Below are 18,834 nucleotides of genomic sequence, written 5' to 3' on the forward strand. Positions count from 1 at the left end.
TAGCAACTGACTCCTCCTCCCGACCAGAGAGCAGCTGTTAGGGCTAGCGGAATGCACCGAGTAAATATAGATGATGTTATTGGTGCGTTCGCAGGCAGGGGTCCACCATGTAGGAGGAACCTGCTGCTAGTAAATGGCGCTAAGCTCACAGGAGTACACAGATAACTGCTGAGCAGATAGCAGTCAGTGGTCATGCAGTCAGGAAAGCACACAACCAATTCCTCACCGATTGAGCCGGTATTCTAGTGGCTTATTTCAGCCGGTCACTGAATACATGCAACCAAACTCCTGACCGGAGGTGCCGGTATTCTAATGGCTTTTACAGCCGACCCTGACCACAGGCATACATGACCACACTGGCGCAAAGCACATAACAAGGATTAATACTAGCGCATGGCCGTGCGGTCATGCAATCCTTTTATAGCTGCAGCAACTACAGGACCTTCCCAGAAGGACCAATGGGAGGCTGCCACAGAACTTGAGCAACTTCAGGACCTTCCTAGAGGACCAATGGGAATTGCTGCAGTACCTGAGCATGTGACCCTTGATCTCCAATGACAGATCTTACCCTGGGCATGCTCAGAAGGGGTAAAGTAGGACTTAGTCCCAAAGACGTCTGCTCGCCGCTGACCAATACTGGCTACAATGGCAGAAGCTGGAAAGGCAGCAGTAACCCTTTGCACAGTGTCAGACTGAGCGAGACACTGGGACCGACGCCTCTGCTGAGCAGGCTCCACTGCGGCAGGAGAAGAATGGGAGACCGCAGCGGAGATGGCTCGAGATTCCCCCTGTGCAGAGGTGGGAACTCGACCCCTAACATCACCCCCCCTAGTGCCCCCGTCCCTGGACCTCGCTACGCTCAAAGGCAGCAATGAGCTGCGGAGCCTGAATGTGCTCAGCAGGCTCCCAGGACCTGTCCTGAGGACCATAACCCTTCCAGTCCACAAAATAAGTTTTTTTGCCATGTACCACCTTGCACCCAAAAATAGCGTTCACCTCGTAATCGTCCGTAGACGAACCCAATGTCCCGGCAGATAACTCGGAAAACCGGGACATGTATACGGGCTTCAAGAGAGACATGAAAGGTGTCGGTGATACCCAGGCATGGCGGAAGGGCCAGATGGTAGACCACAGGGTTAACCTGTTCGAGGACCTTGAAGGGGCCCAAGTAGCGAGGTGCAAACTTAGAGGATTCAACTCGCAGCCTGATGTTACGGGTGGAGAGCCACACTAAGTTGCCAGGAGCAAAGGTCGGAGCAGGGCACCGATGTTCATTGGTGGAGGACCTCATTCTCTCCTTTGAGGCCCGAATGGCATCCTGAGTGTGGTCCCAAATCTCCCGTGCCTCCACAGCCCAGTCTGCCACCCTGGAGTCGGCGGAAGACACGGGCATAGGCACAGGAACCCGCGGATGCTGACCATAGTTAAGGAGGAATGGGGTCTGTCCAGTGGAGTCAGCTACAGCATTGTTCAGCGCAAAGTCCGCCAACGATAGCAAGGATGCCCAGTCATCCTGCCTGGCTGAAACAAATTGTCGCAGATATGTGACCAAGGTCTGGTTGGCCCTCTCTACCAACCGATTTTTCTCGGGATGATATGCAGAAGAGAGATTCAACTCAATGCTGAGAAGATGACAAAACTCTCTCCAGAACCGAGACACAAACTGGGGACCCTGGTCACTGACAATTTTGTCCGGCATACCGTGTAGGCGGAAGATGTGTTTTATAAACAATGCTGCCAAGGCCCGTGCAGAAGGTGGCTGTGCAAGCGGCACCAAGTGCACCATTTTAGAAAAATGGTCGGTGATAACCCAAATAATTTGTAAAGCGCTGCGGAATATGTTGGCGCTATATAAATAAAAATTATTATTATTATTATTATTATTATTATGGTGCAGCCACGAGACTTGGGTAAGCCCACCACAAAGTCCATCCCAACCATCTCCCAGGGCCTGTCTGCCACCGGCAAGGGATAAAGTAACCCAGCTGGTCGTTGTTGAGGAGACTTATTTTTGGCGCAGGAGACACACGCCCGAATATAATCTCCGACATCACAGACCATATGCGGCAAATTAGTAGGTACAAAAGTCTTGCCCGGAGGCACAGACTCTAGCGAAACCGGAGCTATGGTTCTCAGGCTCTCAGAAGGGGCAATAAGCCGAAGCTCCCCTTCCTCCTCCTCAGATGACACAACGGAGCGAGAGAGAGCGTCAGCACGAATGTTCTTCTCCCCAGAGAGATAATGGAGGGTGAAGTGGAACTGAGAGAAGAACAAGGACCATCTGGCCTGACGAGAATTTAGCTGCTCGGCTGTTTGTAAGTACACCAAATGTTTGTGGTCAGTGAAGACTTGGAAGGGAAAGCGAGCCCCCTCCAAAAGATGGCTCCACTCCGAGAAGGCCAGCTTCATTGCTAGCAACTCCCTGTCCCCAATGAAATAATTCCTCTCCGCTGGTGTGAAGGTCTTGGAGAAGAAGAAGCACGGATGCTTCCGACCTTGAGCATCCTTTTGGAAGAGGACTGCTCCAGCACCAACGGATGAGGCATCCACCTCCAAAATAAAAGGCTTATCAACATCGGGACGATGTAGGATGGGAGCGCTAGCAAAATTAGATTTATTAGAAGTGAAAGCCTTGGAGACCTCTTTAGACCACAATTTGGGATTTGCTCCCTTCTTGGTGAGGGCTACCAAGGGAGCTACCAAAGTTGAGAAGTGGGGAATGAACTGGCGATAGTAATTAATGAACCCCATAAAGCGCTGCACCACTTTAAGCGAATGGGGTTCTTGCCAGTCCATCACAGCCTGTAGTTTGGCAGGATCCATAGCCAATCCCTGGGCGGAGATGATTTAGCCCAGGAAAGGTAAAGACTCCTGCTCAAACATACATTTGTCCAACTTTAAATAGAGGGAATTTGCCTGTAAGAGGTCGAAGACTCTGCAAACATCTCTCCAGTGGGAGTCAATATCTGGAGAGATGAGAATATCATCCAGATAGACTACGACCGAGGTGGAGAGCATATCTCGGAAGATATTGTTAACAAAGTCTTGGAAAACGGCTGGGGCATTACAGAGCCCGAAGCGCATCACCAGATATTCATACTGCCAATTATTGTTATTAAAAGCCATCTTCCATTCGTCCCCCTCACGGATGCGAATCAGGTTATAAGCACCCCACAGATCTAATTTGTTAAATACCCTTGCTCCCTGTAGCCTATCAAAGAGCTCAGAAATCAGGGGCAACGGGTACTTATTCTTAACAGTGATGACGTTAAAACCCCTGTAATCTATGCATGGATGTAATTCTCCATTCTTCTTCTGCACAAAGAAGAACCCCACCCCTGCAAGTGACACTGACTTCCTAATGAACCCTCTTGCCAAATTCTCCTGGATGTATTGGGACATAGCCTCCATTTCCGGGAGAGAGAAGGGATAGACCCGTCCCCAAGGAGGTTCTGCTCCAGGCATGAGATCAATAGGACAGTCATAGGGGCGGTGAGGCGGAAGGGTCCCCGCAGCCTTTTTGGAGAACACGTCTGCATAGGACCAATAGCACTTGGGAAGGGAAGTAAGATCTGTGGGTATCTCTGTAGTGGTAACCTGAGCGCACTCCCTCACTCATCAGCCCTTACATGATTCACTCCAACCCAATATCCTCCCAGAGGTCCACTCAATATGTGGGGAGTGGAAATGGAGCCAGGGTATTTCCAGAAGAATCTCGTCCAGTCCCTTGGGAATGACAAGAAGGGAAATAATCTCGTGATGGGAAGGAGACATGGATAATGTGAAAGGGATAGTCAGATGTGTGATTTGTGAGGGCAGTGTCGACCCATTCACTACTCGAACAGTCACTGGTTTGGCGAGCATCATCAGAGGTATTGCGTGGCGCTGAGCAAAGGCAGAGGACATGAAATTCCCCTCTGCTCCAGAGTCCATAAAAAACTTGACTTTTAGAATGGATAAGCCTGTCCCTTTAAAGGACAGCTTGGAGGAAAATGCCGCTGTGTCTAGTGAACCTCCTCCAATGGTTACTAGACGCGATCGTTTCCCGACCACTGTGGACATTTATTGGCATAATGTCCTAACTGTTGGCAAATATTACAAACCACGGGTACTCGAGCGGTCCGGGACTTAGGTCCCGCTGGAGAAACCTCCACGGCCTCATGGGAGTCAGACGCCTGAACAGGAGATTCTAGAGGACTGGTGAAGGAAGGAGCCAGCCGGAACCTCTGCCTACACTGGGTCCGCTCTAACTTCTGCTCGTTTAAACAGAGGTCGATGCAGGTAGATATTGAAATGAGCTACTCCAGTGTGGCGGGAATCTCCCTGGTGGCCAAGGAGTCCTTCACATGGTCTGCCAGTCCTTTCTAGAACACCGGAATAAGGACTTTATCCGGCCATTCCAGCTCAGAGGCCAGAGTCCGGAATTGGACGGCGAACTGGCTGACCATGGACAAACCCTGTGTTATTACCAATAGTTGGAGCGCTGTATCGTGGGTGACACGAGGTCCTAAAAAGACCTGTTTCAGAATGTCCAGGAAGAGAGGAGCACTCTGCACCACACGATCATCATGCTCCCACAGCGGCGTTGCCCACTCCAACGAACTGCCCGACAAAAGGGATAAGATAAAACCCATTTTCGCCCGTTCCGTAGGAAAACGTGCAGCCAGGAGCTCTAGATGTATGGAGCATTGACTCACGAATCCTCGACATTGCTTACTGTCACCAGCAAACTTGCCTGGAAGCGGGAGACGGGATAAAGTTGGAGCAGGAGTGGCAGAGGACAAACTGGCTGCAGCTACACTAGCAGCCTGAACAGCGACTACAGTAACATCCACAGCTGAGGTTGTGCGTTCTAGAGCCGCCAACCTACCCTCCACCTGCTGGATGTACCGCTGTAGACGCTGATCATCCGCCATTTACTAGCCAGACTCTTGTGCTAGTATTCTGTTAGGGCTAGCGGAACGCACCGAGTAAATATAGATGAGTTTATTGGTTCGCAGCCCGGGGTCCACCGTGCAGGAGGAACCTGCTGCTAGTAAATGGCACTATATGGCGGTATACGTGAAGACTTACCTCACAGAGTCACTGATATAGAAAAGGACTGTGTCATGTTTATTATAATGGAATATAGGCTGAACTGGATGGACAAATGTCTTTTTTCGGCCTTACTAACTATGTTACTATGTTACTATGTTACTATGTTAAGCTCACAGGAGCACAGAGATAACTGCTGAGCAGATAGCAGTCAGTGGTCATGCAGTCAGGAAAGCACACAACCAATTCCTCACCGGAGGAGCCGGTATTCTAGTGGCTTATTTCAGACGGACCCTGAATACATGCAACCAAATTCCTGACCGGAGGTGCCAGTATTCTAATGGCTTTTACAGCCGACCCTGACCACAGGCATACATGACCACACTGGCGCAAAGCACATAACAAGGATTAATACTAGCGCAAGGCCGTGCGGTCATGCAAACCTTTTATAGCTGCAGCAACTACAGGACCTTCCCAGAAGGACCAATGGGAGGCTGCCACAGAACTTGAGCAACTTCAGGACCTTCCTAGAGGACCAATGGGATTTGCTGCAGTACCTGAGCATGTGACCCTTGACTTCCAATGAGATCTTACCCTGGGCATGCTCAAAAGGGGAAAAGTAGCGCTTAGTCCCAAAGACGTCTGCTCGCGGCTGACCAGTACTGGCTACAATGGCAAAAGCTAGAAAGGCAGCAGTAACCCTTTGCATAGTGTCAGACTGAGCGAGACTCTGGGACCGACGCCTCCACTGAGCAGGCTCCACTGCGGCAGGAGAAGAACGGGAGACAGCAGCAGAGATGGCTCGAGATTCCCCCTGTGCATAGGCGGGAACTCGACCCCTAACAGCAGCTCCCCTGAAGTCAGGTGTAGAGTCGAGTTTTCAACAGCTTACATGTGCCTACAATAGGCGCGAGTGGAATCGCGATCCACCCTCACCTACTAACTAGTTAAATGCCGCTGTCAAACTCTGACAGTGGCATTTAACGCGCGCTTCCAGCCATTGGGCTGGAAATATGGGCACCAGTGACCCCGTCATGTGATCGGGGGTCAGCGGTGCTTCAACACAACAACCAGAGGTCTCCTTGAGACCTCTATGGTTGCTGATGCCGGAATGCTATGAGCGCCACCCTGTGGTCGGTGCTCATAGCAATGCAGTAATTCTGCAACATAGGGGCAATCTGAGCATCGCCTCTATTTAGCAGAACCAATCAAGTTATGGCAGCTTCTAGCCTCCAATGGAGGCTATTGAAAGATGCCAAAAGTTTAAAAAATGTGATTAAAAATACGAAAAAAAAAAACAAAAAACATAAAAGTTCAAATCACCCCCCTTTCGCCCTATTCAAAATAAAACAATAAAAATAAAATCTAACATGGACATATTTGGAACAATGAGTAGAAAAAAGTTTCGGCAGCACTCACCCGTCCTTGAGTGGTATAAATCCATTATTCAAGCAAGTATAACATCCTGTTCACGGCTCGGGGGTGTTGGTGAAACAAGGGTGTGCAGGGGTCGACCCCTGCACACCCTTGTTTCACCAACACCCCCGAGCCGTGAACAGGATGTTATACTTGCTTGAATAAAGGATTTATACCACTCAAGGACTGGTGAGTGCTGCCGCAACTTTTTTCTACTCATTTTGGACGAAGTACTTTTTTTCATGTGAGCACCCCGATCCACTGTCAGGCTCTCCTGTGCACCGTATAGTGACTACGGTCAGCTCTAGGTCTTTAAGCTGTGCTGCTCAATATTTTTCCTTTGGATTGACTTTATAGACATATTTGGTATCGCAGAGTTCAGAATTGCCCAATCTATCAGTAAAAAAAAGGATTAACCTGTTCGCTAAATGGCGTAGCAAGAAAAAAAATCAAAATGCCAGAACTACTTTTTTTGATCGCTGCAACATTGCATTAAATGCAATAATGGGCGATCAAAAGATCATATCTGCACAAGAATGCTATAATTAAAAACGCAATCTTGGTGCGCAAAAAATAAGCCCTCAACTAACCCGAGGTCAAGAAAATTGGAGACGCTACGGGTCTCGGAAAATGGCACAATTTTTTTTTTTTAGCAAAGTTTGGACCGCTGTGCTCTGCTTTACGGCCGGCGCTGACACAGTGCAGGGAAGCTGACGCCGGGGGACGTGACAGACACTGGAATGTAAGTATGTACTGTTTTTTTTTTTTTTAACTTTTACAATGGTAACCAGGGTAAACATCGGGTTACTAAGCGCGGCCCTGCGCTTAGTAACCCGATATTTACCCTGGTTACCAGTGAACACATTGCTGGATTGGCGTGACAAACGCCGATCCAGCGATGACAGCGGGTGATCAGCGACCAAAAAAAAAGGCCCTGATCATTCCAAGCGACCAACGATCTCGCAGCAGGGGCCTGATCGTTGGTCGCTGTCACGCATAACGATTTAGTTAAAGGGAACCTGTCACCCCGTTTTTTGAGATTGAGCTATAAATACTGTTAAATAGGGCCTGCGCTGTGTGTTCCTATAGTGTATGTAGTGTACCCTGATTCCCCATGTATGCTGAGAAATAACTTACCAAAGTCGCCGTTTTCGCCTGTCAATCAGGCTGGTCAGGTCGGGAGGGCGTGGTGACATCGCTGGTTCTTCCTCAGCTTTACGTTGGTGGCGTAGTGGCGTAGTGGTGAAGACACAGCGCGCGATCTGCGCTGTCATCCCTTTCGTCGGTGGGCGCGGCCATCTTCCTGGGGCCGCACGTGCGCAGATCGAGTGCTCTGCTGCACGGGGCTTCAGGAAAATGGCCACGGGATGCCGCGCGTGCGCATTAGAGATCGCGGCGGCCATTTTCCCAAAGCCGAGATGCAAACTCGGCTTTGGGAAAATGGCCGCCGCGATCTCTAATGCGCACGCGCGGCATCCCGCGGCCATTTTCCTGAAGCCCCGTGCAGCAGAGCACTCGATCTGCGCACGCGCGGCCCCAGGAAGATGGCCGCCCCCACCGACGAAAGGGATGACAGCGCAGATCGCGCGCTGTGTCTTCACCACTACGCCACTACGCCACCAACGTAAAGCTGAGGAAGAACCAGCGATGTCACCACGCCCTCCCGACCTGACCAGCCTGATTGACAGGCGAAAACGGCGACTTTGGTAAGTTATTTCTCAGCATACATGGGGAATCGGGGTACACTACATACACTATAGGAACACACAGCGCAGGCCCTATTTAACAGTATTTATAGCTCAATCTCAAAAAACGGGGTGACAGGTTCCCTTTAACGATATCGTTGCTACGTCACAAAAAGCAACTACATCATTAACGAAATCGTTATGTGTGAAGGTACCTTTAAACTGGCATTGCTAGACAATCTATTGTATGTTAAAACATGCCTATCATTTCAGGTTTTTTAACACATTCCCCCTTAAACATGCTTCTGCTCAATGATGGCTTGGATGCTGAGAAATAAACAGTTCTGAAGTCCACTGCTCAGGAGGATGAAATGCTCCGCACCTGCTCTCAGTGCTTGCACTGCAGGAGCAGAGTGTAGAAAGGCTAAGAGCAGTGTACAAATCTATAAACTTTCTATTGGCCTATACTCTGCTCTGCAAGCAGGAGCTGAGTGGTTAAGCCTCCTAAGCAGCATGCTTCAGGGCTGTTTTTTTAAAAATCGATAGGGTCTCAGAAGCCGGTACCCCCCCCTTCATCAGAACATGTCAGGGGTCATAGCATAATACAATAACCCCAAATGATATGAACACTTTAAGCTAAGTCTCCTCATAGATACATTTGCCAAATATTCTCAATTCATCACATTTAGAGAAGGTTCATCTAGATGTAATATTTTGTAGAAAATACACAAATGATAGGTTTTAGACAAAAATGTTAAGTTTTATGGAATCACTTAATGATGAGAAACATTTTTTTGAATCACCTTGTAGTTTGCATTCCGAAATCAAATACTGTTACTAGCATAGAGAAGCAAAGTAGCCTGCAGCTATAAGAAATAACCATCAGAGCTTGAAAATCTGTTGAGCTTGGCTATTTGAAAGAACACATGGTCTAAACAAGAGAATAGCTAATTATAGTGCTTTGTAAAAAGCACTATATTGTTATTCCACCGTAGTTAACTTCTTCTTATTATTCAGTCCGCAATTAATGCGGCCCGAACCGCTGCACTCACAGACTCCAGTGAGGTGTCATTTCAAAGCCAGCGTTCCTGAGAGGTGTGCTAAGTATTTTTCGTGTCGATCGAATTTGTAGTTTTGGCGCAATTGGCGTTTGAAAATTTTGTCTCAATGCATTTCAATGGGGAAATTGTGTCATAAGGTATAATGGCTGATTTCTGAGGCAATTTCAAAATAACTGCCAACTGCCACCTGGCTGATTAGCTCATTGCTATGTGCAGTCAGACCCAGTTACTATGCCAACGCCTACGAACTCTACATGACCCCACCAGGACACAGTTTTGCCAGATAATATCAGCTCTTAAAGTGACCCGCACACCAAATCTGACCCTGAGGTGCGCAGCCCACCAAATCGGACCCAGAGTGACCCCGCCCACCAAATCGGACCCAGAGTGACCCCGCCCACCAAATCGGACCCAGAGTGACCCCGCCCACCAAATCGGACCCAGAGTGACCCCGCCCACCAAATCGGACCCAGAGTGACCCCGCCCACCAAATCGGACCCAGAGTGACCCCGCCCACCAAATCGGACCCAGAGTGACCCTGCCCACCAAATCGGACCCAGAGTGACCCCGCCCACCAAATCGTACCCAGAGTGACCCCGCCCACCAAACCAGTGCCTGAGGGGCACCCAAGTGTGAAAGTCTTGCAGGGGCAGCCCGGGCACCTGTTGTGAGTTCTGTTTTTGGGCTCCCTCTGGTGGTTACTGATGGTACTGGGTGATTTGTGTTCTGCTGTCTCTGGTGTCCACCTGTTCTATTAGGATTTGGGAGTTTCCTATTTAACCGGGCTTTCTTGTCATTTCCCCGCCGGCTATCAAGGTTATCAGAGTGTTTGTTACCTCAGCTTCTGGCTTCAGTAATCTTCAGGACAAGCTAAGTTTTTGATTTTCTTGTTCCACGTTTTGCTTTATTTTTGTCTTGTCCAGCTTGCATATAATTGTTTCTTTGCTGCTGGTTGCTCTAGTGGGCTGTAATTGCTCCTCATGTTCCATGAGTTGGAACATGAGTTCAAGTAATTGCAGGATGGTTTTTTGAAGGGTTTTTTACTGACCGCGCAGTTTACTTTTGTATCCTCTGCTATCTAGTTTTAGCGGGCCTCATTTTGCTGAATCTGTTTTCATACTGTGTATGTGCCTTCCTCTCATTTCACCGTCATTATATGTGGGGGGCTGCTATTTCTGTGGGGTATTTCTCTGGAGGCAAGAGAGGTCTGTGTTTCTTCTAATAGGGGAAGTTAGATCTTCGGCTGGTGCGAGACGTCTAGGATCAACGTAGGCACGTTCCCCGACTATTGTTATTTGTGTGTTCAGGTTTAGGGTCGCGGTCAGCTCAGGTTCCATCACCCTAGAGCTCGTTGGTGCTTGTCCTTTTGTGATTCCCTGCCATTGGAATCATGACAGTATAGCCGGCCCAAAATGTTTGGGCTGAAGTAGGAGGAAAAGTAGTCTGAGGAAGTTTTTTTTTTTTTTTTTTTCTCTCCTCTGAGGTTGCTGCCTAGCCTTAATTGCAGCCTGGCTGATTTTTTTTTTTTTTTTTTCCTCCTCTTAATCCTTGAATGGCTCTGACCTTAGCTGTTTATCATGGACGTCCAGAGTTTAGCTTCCAGCTTGAATAATCTTGCTGCTAAGGTTCAAAATATACAAGATTTTGTTGTACATGCTCCTATGTCTGAACCTAGAATTCCTATTCCAGAGTTCTTTACTGGAGATAGATCTAGTTTTCTGAATTTTAGGAACAATTGCAAGCTGTTCCTTTCTTTGAAATCTCGCTCTTCTGGAGACCCTGCTCAGCAGGTTAAGATTATTATATCTTTCCTGCGGGGTGACCCTCAAAATTGGGCATTTGCATTGGCACCAGGGGATCCTGCGTTGCTTAATGTGGATGCGTTTTTTCTGGCATTGGGTTTGCTCTATGAGGAACCTAACCAGGAGATTCAGGCTGAAAAAGCTTTATTAGCTCTCTCTCAGGGGCAAGATGAAGCAGAAATATATTGTCAAAAATTTCGGAAATGGTCAGTGCTTACTCAGTGGAATGAGTGCGCCCTGGCTGCAAAGTTCAGAGATGGCCTTTCTGAGGCCATTAAAGATGTTATGGTGGGGTTCCCTGCGCCTACGGGTCTGAATGAGTCTATGACTATGGCTATTCAGATTGATCGGCGTTTACGGGAGCGCAAACCTGTGCACCATTTGGCGGTGTCTTCTGAACAGGCACTTGAGACAATGCAATGTGATAGAGTTCAGTCTAGAAGTGAACGGCAAAACTATAGGTGGAAAAATGGGTTGTGCTTTTATTGTGGTGATTCAGCTCATGTTATATCAGCATGCTCTAAACGCACAAAAAAGGTTGATAAGTCTGTTGCCATTAGTACGTTACAGTCTAAGTTCATTCTGTCTGTGACTCTGATTTGCTCATTATCATCCATTTCCGTCGATGCCTATGTAGATTCAGGCGCTGCCCTGAGTCTTATGGATTGGTCATTTGCCAAGCGATGTGGGTTTAGTCTTGAGCCTCTGGAAGTCCCTATTCCTTTGAAGGGAATTGACTCTACACCTTTAGCTATGAATAAACCTCAGTACTGGACACAAGTGACCATGCGTATGACTCCCGTTCATCAGGAGGTGATTCGCTTCCTGGTATTGTATAATTTACATGATGTTCTAGTACTTGGTCTGCCATGGTTACAAACTCATAATCCAGTCCTTGACTGGAAAACAATGTCTGTGTTAAGCTGGGGATGTCAGGGGGTTCATGATGATGCACCTCCGATTTCTATCGCTTCATCTACTCCTTCTGAGGTTCCTGTATTTTTGTCTGATTATCGGGATGTTTTTGAGGAGCCTAAGCTCAGTTCGCTTCCTCCTCACAGGGATTGCGATTGTGCTGCAGATTTAATTCCTGGTAGTAAATTTCCTAAAGGTCGTTTGTTCAATCTGTCAGTGCCAGAGCATACTGCTATGCGGAATTAAGTTAAGGAGTCCTTGGAAAAGGGACATATCCGTCCATCTTCGTCCCCTTTGGGAGCAGGTTTTTTTTTCGTGGCCAAAAAAGATGGGTCCTTGAGGCCTTGTATAGATTATCGTCTTTTGAATAAGATTACCGTAAAATATCAGTATCCTTTGCCTTTGTTGACTGATTTGTTTGCTCGCATTAAGGGGGCTAAATGGTTCACTAAGATTGATCTTCGGGGTGCGTATAATCTTATACGAATAAAGCAAGGTGATGAGTGGAAAACCGCATTTAATACGCCTGAGGGCCATTTTGAGTATTTGGTAATGCCTTTCGGACTTTCTAATGCTCCTTCAGTCTTCCAGTCCTTTATGCACGATATTTTCCGTGAATATCTGGATAAATTTATGATTGTGTATTTGGATGATATTTTGGTTTTTTCTGATGACTGGGAGTCTCATGTTCAGCAGGTCAGGAAGGTGTTTCAGGTCCTGCGGGCTAATTCCTTGTTTGTAAAGGGCTCAAAGTGTCTCTTTGGAGTCCAGAAGATTTCTTTCTTGGGGTATATTTTTTCCCCTTCTACTATTGAGATGGATCCCGTCAAGGTTCGGGCTATTTGTGACTGGACGCAGCCTGCATCTCTTAAGAGTCTGCAGAAGTTCTTGGGCTTTGCTAATTTCTATCGTCGTTTTATAACTAATTTTTCTAGTGTTGTTAAGCCTTTGACGGATTTGACTAAGAAGGGTGCTGATGTTGCTGATTGGTCTCCTGCGGCTGTGGAGGCCTTTCAGGAACTTAAACGCCGGTTTTCTTCTGCTCCTGTGTTGCGTCAGCCTGATGTTCCGCTTCCTTTTCAAGTTGAGGTTGATGCTTCCGAGATTGGAGCGGGGGCGGTTTTGTCACAGAGAAGCTCCGATTGCTCGGTGATGAAGCCATGTGCGTTCTTTTCTAGAAAATTTTCGCCCGCTGAGCGGAATTATGATGTGGGTAATCGGGAACTTTTGGCCATGAAGTGGGCATTTGAGGAGTGGCGTCATTGGCTGGAGGGTGCTAGACATCGTGTGGTGGTCTTGACTGATCACAAAAATCTGATTTACCTTGAGTCTGCCAGGCGTCTGAATCCTAGACAGGCTCGTTGGTCACTGTTTTTCTCTCGTTTCAATTTTGTGGTTTCATACCTGCCAGGTTCAAAGAATGTGAAGGCGGATGCTCTTTCTAGGAGTTTTGTGCCTGACTCCCCTGGAAATTCTGAGCCCACTGGTATCCTTAGGGATGGGGTGATTTTGTCGGCCGTCTTCCCAGACTTGCGACGTGCTTTGCAGGAGTTTCAGGCGGGTAAACCTGATCGTTGTCCGCCTGAGAGACTGTTTGTTCCGGATAGTTGGACCAGTAGAGTCATCTCCGAGGTCCATTCTTCTGCGCTGGCAGGTCATCCTGGAATATTTGGTACTAGAGACTTGGTGGCCATGTCTTTTTGGTGGCCTTCCTTGTCGAGGGATGTGCGTTCTTTTGTGCAGTCTTGTGAGGTTTGTGCTCGGGCTAAGCCTTGCTGTTCTCGAGCCAGTGGATTGTTGTCACCTTTGCCTATCCCGAAGAGGCCTTGGACGCACATTTCCATGGACTTTATTTCGGATCTCCCTGTCTCTCAAAAAATGTCTGTCATCTGGGTTGTGTGTGACCGCTTTTCTAAAATGGTTCATCTTGTACCCTTGCCTAAGTTGCCTTCCTCCTCTGAGTTGGTCCCTCTGTTTTTCCAGAACGTGGTTCGTTTGCATGGGATTCCGGAGAACATCGTTTCTGACAGGGGATCCCAGTTTGTGTCTAGATTTTGGCAGACGTTCTGTGCTAAGATGGGCATTGATTTGTCCTTTTCGTCTGCATTCCTTCCTCAGACGAATGGCCAGACGGAGCGAACTAATCAGACCTTGGAAACTTATTTGAGGTGTTTTGTTTCTGCTGATCAGGATGACTGGGTTACCTTTTTGCCGCTGGCCGAGTTTGCCCTTAATAATCGGGCTAGTTCTGCTACCTTGGTTTCTCCTTTCTTTTGTAATTCGGGGTTTCATCCTCGTTTTTCCTCTGGTCAGGTGGAGCCTTCTGATTGTCCTGGAGTGGACATGGTGGTGGATGGGTTGCATCGGATTTGGAGTCATGTGGTGGACAATTTGAAGTTGTCCCAGGAGAAGGCTCAGCAGTTTGCTAATCGCCGTCGCCGCGTGGGTCCTCGACTTCGTGTTGGGGACTTGGTGTGGTTGTCTTCTCGTTTTGTTCCTATGAAGTTCTCTTCTCCTAAGTTCAAGCCTCGGTTCATCGGTCCTTATAGGATCTTGGAAATTCTTAACCCTGTGTCGTTTCGTTTGGATCTCCCGGCATCGTTTGCTATTCATAATGTGTTCCATCGGTCGTTGTTGCGGAGGTATGAGGTACCTGTTGTTCCTTCGCTTGAGCCTCCTGCTCCGGTGCTGGTGGAGGGAGAATTGGAGTATGTTGTAGAGAAGATCTTGGATTCTCGTGTTTCCAGACGGAAACTCCAATATTTGGTCAAGTGGAAGGGTTATGGTCAGGAGGATAATTCTTGGGTGGTTGCCTCTGATGTTCATGCTGATGATTTGGTCCGCGCTTTTCATAGGGCTCATCCTGGCCGCCCTGGTGGTTCTCGTGAGGGTTCGGTGACCCCTCCTCAAGGGGGGGGGTACTGTTGTGAGTTCTGTTTTTGGGCTCCCTCTGGTGGTTACTGATGGTACTGGGTGATTTGTGTTCTGCTGTCTCTGGTGTCCACCTGTTCTATTAGGATTTGGGAGTTTCCTATTTAACCGGGCTTTCTTGTCATTTCCCCGCCGGCTATCAAGGTTATCAGAGTGTTTGTTACCTCAGCTTCTGGCTTCAGTAATCTTCAGGACAAGCTAAGTTTTTGATTTTCTTGTTCCACGTTTTGCTTTATTTTTGTCTTGTCCAGCTTGCATATAATTGTTTCTTTGCTGCTGGTTGCTCTAGTGGGCTGTAATTGCTCCTCATGTTCCATGAGTTGGAACATGAGTTCAAGTAATTGCAGGATGGTTTTTTGAAGGGTTTTTTGCTGACCGCGCAGTTTACTTTTGTATCCTCTGCTATCTAGTTTTAGCGGGCCTCATTTTGCTGAATCTGTTTTCATACTGTGTATGTGCCTTCCTCTCATTTCACCGTCATTATATGTGGGGGGCTGCTATTTCTGTGGGGTATTTCTCTGGAGGCAAGAGAGGTCTGTGTTTCTTCTAATAGGGGAAGTTAGATCTTCGGCTGGTGCGAGACGTCTAGGATCAACGTAGGCACGTTCCCCGGCTATTGTTATTTGTGTGTTCAGGTTTAGGGTCGCGGTCAGCTCAGGTTCCATCACCCTAGAGGTCGTTGGTGCTTGTCCTTTTGTGATTCCCTGCCATTGGAATCATGACAGGCACCATTCCAAAGCACTATCTGTAGTTCCTTCAGGAAATACCCATCTAGTTATAGTGCTTTGTAAAAAGCACTATATTGTTATTCCACCGTAGTTAACTTCTTATTATTCAGTCCGCAATTAATGCGGCCCGAACCGCTGCACTCACAGACTCCAATGAGGTGTCATTTCGAAGCCAGCGTTCCTGGGAGGTGTGCTAAGTATTTTTCGTATCGATCGGATTTGTAGTTTTGGCGCAATTGGCGTTTGAAAATTTTGTCTCAATGCATTTCAATGGGGAAATTGTGTCATAAGGTATAATGGCTGATTTCTGAGGCAATTTCAAAATAACTGCCAACTGCCACCTGGCTGATTAGCTCAATGCTATGTGCAGTCAGATCCAGTTACTATGCCAACGCCTACGAACTCTACATGACCCCACCAGGACACAGTTTTGCCAGATAATATCAGCTCTTAAAGTGACCCGCACACCAAATCTGACCCTGAGGTGCCCCGCCCACCAAATTGGACCCAGAGTGACACCGCCCACCAAATGTGACCCAGAGTGACCCCGCCCACCAAATGTGACCCAGAGTGACCCCGCCCAGCAAATGTGGCCCAGAGTGACCCCACCCACCACATGTGACCCAGAGTGACCCCGCCCACCAAATGTGACCCCGAGTGACCCCGCCCACCAAATGTGACCCGAGTGACCCCGCCCACCAAATGTGACTCCGAGTGACCCCGCCCACCAAATGTGACCCCGAGTGACCCCGCCCACCAAATGTGACCCCCGAGTGACCCCGCCCACCAAATGTGACCCGAGTGACCCCGCCCACCAAATGTGACCCAAGTGACCCCGCCCACCAAATGTGACCCCGAGTGACCCCGCCCACCAAATGTGACCCCGAGTGACCCCGCCCACCAAATGTGACACCGAGTGACCCCGCCCACCAAATGTGACCCCGTGTGACCCCACCCACCAAATGTGACCCAGAGTGACCCCGCCCACCAAATGTGACCCAGAGTGACCCCGCCCACCAAATGTGACCCAGAGTGACCCTGCCCACCAAATCTGACCCAGAGGTGCCCCGCCCACCAAATCGGACCCTGAGGTGCCCCGCCCACCAAATCGAACCCAGAGCGGCCCCGCCCACCAAATAGGACCCAGAGCGGCCCGCCCACCAAATAGGACCCAGAACGGCCCCGCCCACCAAATCAGACCCAGAGCGGCCCCACCCACCAAATCGTCCCGAGGGGCCCCGCCCACCAATTCGGCCTCTGAGGGGCCCCACCCACCAAAACCAGCGCCTGAGGGGCACCCAAGTGTGAAAGTCTTGCAGGGGCAGCCTGTGCACCATTCCAAAGCACTATCTGTAGTTCCTTCAGGAAATACCCATCTAGTTCTTCTTATTATTATTAGGCTTTTTTCCGCAATTAATGTGCTAAGTATTTTTCGTGTCGATCGGATTTGTAGTTTTGGCGCAATTAGCGTTTGGAAATTGTTTACCCCTCATTGGAAAGCATTGCCGCAATGCATTTCAATAGGGAAATTTTCCCATAAGGTATAATGGCTGATTTCTGAGGCAATTTAAAAATAACTGCCAACTGCCACCTGGCTGATCAGCTCATTGATATGCGAAGTCAGACCCAGTTACTATGCCAACGCCTACGAACTTTACATGACCCCACTAGGAGACAGTTTTGCCAGATAATATCAGCTCTTAAAGTGACCTGCACACCAAATCTGACCCTGAGGTGCCCAGCCCACCAAATCGGACGCTGAGGGGCCCCGTCCACCAAATCGGACCCTGAGGGGCCCCGCCCACCAAATCGAACCCTGAGTGACCACGCCCACCAAATCGGACCCAAAGTGACCCCGCCCACCAAATCGGACCCAGAGTGACCCCGCCCACCAAATGTGACCCAGAGTGACCCCGCCCACCAAATGTGACCCAGAGTGACCCCACCCACCACATGTGACCCAGAGTGACCCCGCCCACCACATGTGACCCCGAGTGACCCCGCCCACCAAATGTGACCCCGAGTGACCCCGCCCACCAAATGTGACCCCGAGTGACCCCGCCCACCAAATGTGACCCCCGAGTGACCCCGCCCACCAAATGTGACCCCCGAGTGACCTCGCCCACCAAATGTGACCCGAGTGACCCCGCCCACCAAATGTGACCCCGAGTGACCCCGCCCACCAAATGTGACCCCGAGTGACCCCACCCATCAAATGTGACCCCGAGTGACCCCGCCCACCAAATGTGACCCCAAGTGACCCCGCCCACCAAATGTGACCCAGAGTGACCTCGCCCACCAAATGTGACCCAGAGTGACCCCGCCCACCAAATGTGACCCAGAGTGACCCCGCCCACCAAATGTGACCCAGAGTGACCCCGCCCACCAAATGTGACCCAGAGTGACCCTGCCCACCAAATCTGACCCAGAGGTGCCCCGCCCACCAAATCTGACCCTGAGGTGCCCCGCCCACCAATTCGGACCCTGAGGTGCCTCGCCCACCAAATCTGACCCAGAGGTGCCCCGCCCACCAAATCGGACCCAGAGGGGCCCCGCCCACCAAATCGGACCCAGAGCAGCCCCGCCCACCAAATAGGACCCAGAGCGGCCCGCCCACCAAATAGGACCCAGAACGGCCCCGCCCACCAAATCGGACCCAGAGCGGCCCCGCCCACCAAATCGTCCCGAGGGGCCCCGCCCACCAATTCGGCCTCTGAGGGGCCCCGCCCACCAAAACCAGCGCCTGAGGGGCACCCAAGTGTGAAAGTCTTGCAGGGGCAGCCCGTGCACCATTCCAAAGCACTATCTGTACTTCCTTCAGGAAATACCCTAGTTCTTCTTATTATTATTAGGCTTTTTTCCGCAATTAATGTGCTAAGTATTTTTCGTGTCGATCGGATTTGTAGTTTTGGCGCAATTAGCGTTTGAAAATTGTTTACCCCTCATTGGAAAGCATTGCCGCAATGCATTTCAATAGGGAAATTTTCCCATAAGGTATAATGGCTGATTTCTGAGGCAATTTAAAAATAACTGCCAACTGCCACCTGGCTGATCAGCTCATTGATATGCGAAGTCAGACCCAGTTACTATGCCAACGCCTACGAACTTTACATGACCCCACTAGGAGACAGTTTTGCCAGATAATATCAGCTCTTAAAGTGACCTGCACACCAAATCTGACCCTGAGGTGCCCAGCCCACCAAATCGGACGCTGAGGGGCCCCGCCCACCAAATCGGACCCTGAGGGGCCCCGCCCACCAAA

The sequence above is a fragment of the Ranitomeya imitator genome, chromosome 4, assembly GCF_032444005.1.
Source record: "Ranitomeya imitator isolate aRanImi1 chromosome 4, aRanImi1.pri, whole genome shotgun sequence".
Classification (NCBI taxonomy): Eukaryota; Metazoa; Chordata; class Amphibia; order Anura; family Dendrobatidae; genus Ranitomeya; species Ranitomeya imitator.